Source organism: Solanum stenotomum, chromosome 2 (assembly GCF_019186545.1).
Source record: "Solanum stenotomum isolate F172 chromosome 2, ASM1918654v1, whole genome shotgun sequence".
Lineage (NCBI taxonomy): Eukaryota > Viridiplantae > Streptophyta > Magnoliopsida > Solanales > Solanaceae > Solanum > Solanum stenotomum.
The window spans coordinates 7,151,813-7,157,812 of NC_064283.1; positions in this window are offsets into that span (position 1 = coordinate 7,151,813).

The window sequence follows — 6,000 nt, forward strand, 5'->3', positions numbered from 1 at the left end:
TTCTGCAAGGCAAAATTACCCTTATTATATGTACATATATATCAACATATTTTTAGTTAATTGATTAACATTTCTAATAATTTTTGGCAGAATCTCGTTTAGAATTTTATTTCTTATTTTTAGACAAAAAAACATCTATTACGCCATAATAGATCTAGTAGAAATTTATAAATTAAATCTTTCAGTATATTATATTTATAAATTAGTGTTGATTTGGACTATATAAATGTTGTTATTTATAATTTAATTTAATTGAAATTACATATACTTTTAATAATTATCAAAAGAAAAAAATGCTAAACAAAACAATAGAACTCCAACTTTCTCCTCCAGTAAAATAAAATATAACCGCCGTTGTCTAAAAGCTGCCAACATGAATCCGAAACAAAACAATGCCGGAATTAGGGGTTGTCCAATATGTAACTCAAAAACTTGTTGATAAAGTAAAGGCTAGCCCACGCGTGGATGAGCTGGGTGAAGCTATTTCGAACGCTGATTATGATGTAAGAGACTCCAGTATGAAATTCTGGAGTGGCCAAAAGACTACTAAACCTCGCCATAGTGGGGCATCAGTCAAGAAACTTCTAGTTGAATCACTCATTTTTTATTTCGTAATATTTTAAAGAATTTTACCTTTCATATATTTCTAATCGATTCTTGTTGTTTCATCCATTTTTAATAGGTTCTTGTTGTTTGTTTCAGGGCTCAGTTGTGTCGTCTCACTTGATCGAACTGAACATCACATCTTCTCTCCAAGATCAAATGAACCAGAACAAAGAACTTATATTAAAAAGGATAGAATCGCTTGAAAAAGACATGAAACAAATGAAAGAAATGAAGATGCAAAATGATTCTACAACAAAAGAGGAATAATGACTTGGTTTTTTCGTTAAGTAAATAACTAAACTTATCTAGTTGTTTAAAATGTCATATGTTGTATATTTTTGGTTTGTGCTTGATTGAAATCCCTTGGTATTAATTGGTTATTCCCGGCTATACCAATATTTTTTTATTCTCGTATGGTAATGATGTTGGGGTACAATGAGAGGAAAGTAGAGTAAATTCACTTATCTATCGATGTCTGTTACTCATTTTTCTCTCGGAGAAAGTGAAAGGGTGTTGTATTGATAGAAACTGGGCATATCTTGTGAACATGTCAACTTTTTATCTTTACATTATTTTTTAAAATTGTATTTATCTGAATCAGTTTAAAAAATTTAAATGTCTAGCCAAGTAACTAATCTTATCTCTACAAAAATACCTAACCCCCTTAAGAATTTCTCTAAATAAAATAAAACGAATAGAATAATAAAACTGACATATTTTTAAAAAAAAAGTTACAATATTATAAATCTCAACTTCTTAAAGTAGTCGGTTTGAGCCTAAAAATTGTCATCAACAACATATAGGTTTGACTATTACAAATTAATTCTTTTTGAGTTGGAATTTTCATGTACATAATGAGTAACTGATTTACAAATTACATGTTGGACTCAAAATTAATTTTTTTTAATTATATATGTAGTTGTTTATTCTGCAAGACAAAATTACCCTTACTATATGTACATATTTATTAACATAATTCTAGTTAATTGATTAACATTTCTAATAATTTTCAGCAGAATCTCCTTGAGAATTTTATTTCTTATCTTTAGATAAAAAAACTTTTATTACGCCATAATAGATCTAGTAGAAATTTATAATATGCATTTTTAATAGTAGATCTAGTAGAAATTATTATACTAAATAGTAGATTTAGACGAAAAGGCTAATGTTTCATCACGTTGTAGTGCTCAATCAAGTAGTAGATTTGTACTTGAAACGGTCATATTTGTTTCCATGATAATGACAAGAATTTCTTGTATAGTTTATTTTAAAATACTTTTACGTTTCATCCATTTCTGATCTATTTTTTATAGTTGTTATTAATTTCAGGGGTCATTTGCATTTTCTTATTCCAACAAAGTGAAAATTATATATGCTATGCGGGATCAAGTGAACAATAACAAAGAGAATATAATGAAAAGGTTAAAAGCACTTGCGCAACAAATGAAAGGATTGAAAAGTGACATTGATTCTGGCAAAAAAGGAATAATTGATTGATTTTTTTGCTACTAACAAATAAGTGTAACACATGCGGACATCAAATATTTAGATGGAAATTATTTGGTTCATGACTTTGAACCAATAGTAATGGGAGAGCCTTGTTGGCTCATGAGTACATGTTAAATAAACACGTCTCATACCAAATTTTATTTGAGAGTGTTGTTCTCATAATCAATGGTTTAGCTATAATTGGAGGCATATAATTTCTGCTAAACCAACCATCATTATCAACAAAAATTTATAGTTTGAAACTGTACTCTTAATTTAACAATTCGAGCAAACGGCCTTACAAAAAAATCAATTTGTAAGTTGATAACAAATGCACATGTGACCATACCATAGATGCATTTATTAAATCATAATAGTAAGCGGTCCACATGACAGGTGAACGTGATCATATTTACCTTTTTATATGTTCCAAATAATTTATATGTTTCAAATGATCATTTTATTATGAGATCAGCCCACACAACAAAATTTTTGAAGAATTTTTTATTTCTTTAACATTCAACCATATGAATTCTCAATTTCATTTGCATCACATTTGAATCGGAATGATCAACCGGTTATACCAACTGATATTAGTAAACTTTTAATCAACTTTTGCATGTGATTCCATCATCATGCCCATATTTGTATACAACAAACAAGAGGGGAAAATGGGTAATCTTTTACTTAAGTATTTATAACTTGTTTCGATTGTAATAATCTGGAGATATTAATCTTCCCATAATTTATTTTGCAACATCAACTTTCCTATGTCATGGATGTGGCAACACCAACTGCTGATTGTCTTGCAGTTGTGCATGATCTTTTGTTACCTGACTGTCATAATGACTGTCATATGGATGTGGCAACACCAACTTTCCATACTGTTTTGTGTCTTTAAAAATCCAAGTTATTCATTGTCTTCAAAAAAATTGTATTCTACGTCTGTGTGTTCCTCTTCATAAAAGAATGGTCAATAATTTGTTTGTTCATAAGTACTAACATTGCACAGTGTTGCTTACTACTTACATAATCGTATTTTGGGGGAAATTGAGGACCATGGTTTTTGAAAACTACTACAAGTCTTTGGATAATGGATGTCTTTAAACCAGCTATGAGGTTATAATATTTGTTGAATAATTAAAGGATTAAATCGGACAAAATATAGTTAAGGGTGTTTGCAACAAATTTTAAACGTATAGAAAATAAATTAACCAAACAAATAAAATATGAAGAAACATGAATATTTTATTGATAATCAATGCGGGTATACAATTCTTGTAACATCTCGCACCTAGAAACGACTATAAAGAGTTTAAAATATGAAAATATTGATTTTTGGAAAGAATAAGGAAATCTGGAAATTTTGTCCAAGTTAAGAAAGGAGTTTTGGCCATTTTCAAACGGCCATAACTCCTAGCTCAAGAGGAGTTAGGAGCATCTCTTGATATGGTTGGAAATACCTTGGAGAGATCTTTCCAACGCCGCCGATATTGCACGATTTCGATGTTGTATGAGTGAGATATGTCTTTCGAAAGTTGGGCTGTTGGATTGAGGAAAGTCTCAATCCGATTTTAGGNCTTGATATGGTTGGAAATACCTTGGAGAGATCTTTCCAACGCCGCCGATATTGCACGATTTCGATGTTGTATGAGTGAGATATGTCTTTCGAAAGCTGGGCTGTTGGATTGAGGAAAGTCCCAATCCGATTTTAGGGAAGGGCAAAGTAGTCTTTTCTCTAATTAATTTCCTAATTTGATTTTAGGGACTTATTGGGGTAAAAAGATGACTTAGTCAGTTGGAGAATTGAGAAATACACTTAGGGCTTGGAGAAGAGAGAAAAGAAGAAAGAAAGGGAGAAAAAGGCAAGAATTCGTCAAGATCATCCAAGCTTGCGAGTGGATTTTGTTGGGGGTGATCCTTATTAAGGTATGTGAGATCTTTTAGTGATGGTATAGTTAACCCACACAACAACTTGTTTCAATTCAGCGATTTTGAGTTGTTTACATGTAAAAAGGTGAAGTTCTTGAAGGATATCGTTAAGTTCTTGATTGGTTGTGTTGTCGAAGTTTCTTGTTGATTTGATTCGTGTTTTTGGGTGGATTTTTGAGTTAGATCTGTTGTTAGTTGAGAGTACCAATGACCCTAAGTGCTTGGGAGAGGAACTAGGGAAGATTGAAGGGTTTAGAGATGAAAAACGAAGGAGAAAAGTCGGAATTTTCTAGATAAGGGGTGGGGCGCCGCGCCAGCCAGCGCGCCCCAAAGCTATGTCTGAAATTTTGGCCTTGGGGCGCCGCGCCAGCCAGCGCGCCCCAGCATGTTCTCTAAGGTTTGGGGCCTGGTGCCCCACGCCTCTCAGAGCGCCAAGGACGCCAGTTCACCCCATTCTTCCTCCATCTTTTCGTACTAGTTTCTAAGTGATGTACCTACATTTTCTAGTTGATTTCAACACTCTAAGGTACATCTAAACACATGAATCCATCCATAAACATGAGATCGTGAACCTTGAATCCATAATTCAATTCAAGGAAAGTTAAGATCAAAGTCAAAGAAGTTAAGAGTCAAGTCTAGAAGTTTAGAAGCAAGTTAAAGCAAAGTTTCTTGAAGTTTTCAAGAGTCTTTATTAAACGTTTAAACTTCGTTTTAAGGCTCAAATTTCAAGTAAAGTAAAGAGTAAAGACTTGAGTTCATTTCTCAAAAGTTATTAGGGGACTAAGTATTCCCAAAGAGTTTATAAATGTTTTCACATTTGAGCAAGAAAGGGAACATCGATTCCAAGAGAGCTTTTAAGCTAAGTTTTGAGTAATTATCTCAAACCAAAGAAAGAGTTTTGTTTTTACAAACATATGAGCTAAGTAATTTTGGGAGTAGTATTGAGCACCGATTTGGGAATGTGAGTTCATATTAACTCAAGTCTCCATAAACCATATATCCATCATGGATAGTAAAAGATCATACTTTTTAGATGACTCCTTAAGATGCTTTTAGCATAGACTAGTGGATCCACTAAGTTAAGTGTTCTATATGAAGGCAAAGTATTGGACAGTTCTAGCAGCGTGGGCAAGACGTTATATCACCACTTAGGCTCATAGTGGTGGTTGTCGGTTAGAGAATCTCCCACAAAAGTTATATTACTTTTATATTTAAGTAAAGTTGAGTTTGTTATTGCTTTATCTTTAACAAACTAAGTTGTTTACATTGTTTTACAAGCTTTATATAGTTTGCATGTGTTTTATTGTTTTATATTGAGTTCAGTTGTTCATGAGTTAAATAGAGCCAAGGTAAGTGTTCATTTGTAATCCTTTCAAGCTTAAGTTGTGGTTTAGCATTCCAACTCGCATACTCGTACATTCAATGTACTGATGCCAGTTGGCCTGCAACTTATTATGATGCAGACGCAGGTAACCAGGATCAGCATCCAGGGTGCTGTTGATCCAGTTGAGCACTCCAGAGTCAGTGATGAGCCTCCTTGCATTAGGATGTTGTGCGGTCTGTCCCAACATCCATCTCAGTATTATAGAGGCTTCATAGACAGTTAAACAGTTAGACAGTTAGTAGTTCAGTTGTCTTTACATTATCATTCAGATGTTGTTTAAAGACTGAGTTGCCACTTTGGCTAAACTATTATTTCTCAAGTTATGCATGAGTTATATTTTCTTATATTTAAGTCTTCCGCTGAGTTCAGAAAGTCAGGCCAAGGGTTCGCTTGGGGCCAGCAATGGTCTTCGAGTGTTGGCCACGTCCAGGGTGTAGGCTCAGGCGTGACAATTCCGATCCTCCCTTGATTATCCTCTCATAAGATTTATCCATGATTCGAGGGTCGTTAGTGGCGTATTTTTCGAACTAGGATGATTTAGATTTGACCTCTATATCAGTGGCGGAGCTAGAAAATTTGTTAAGGGCATT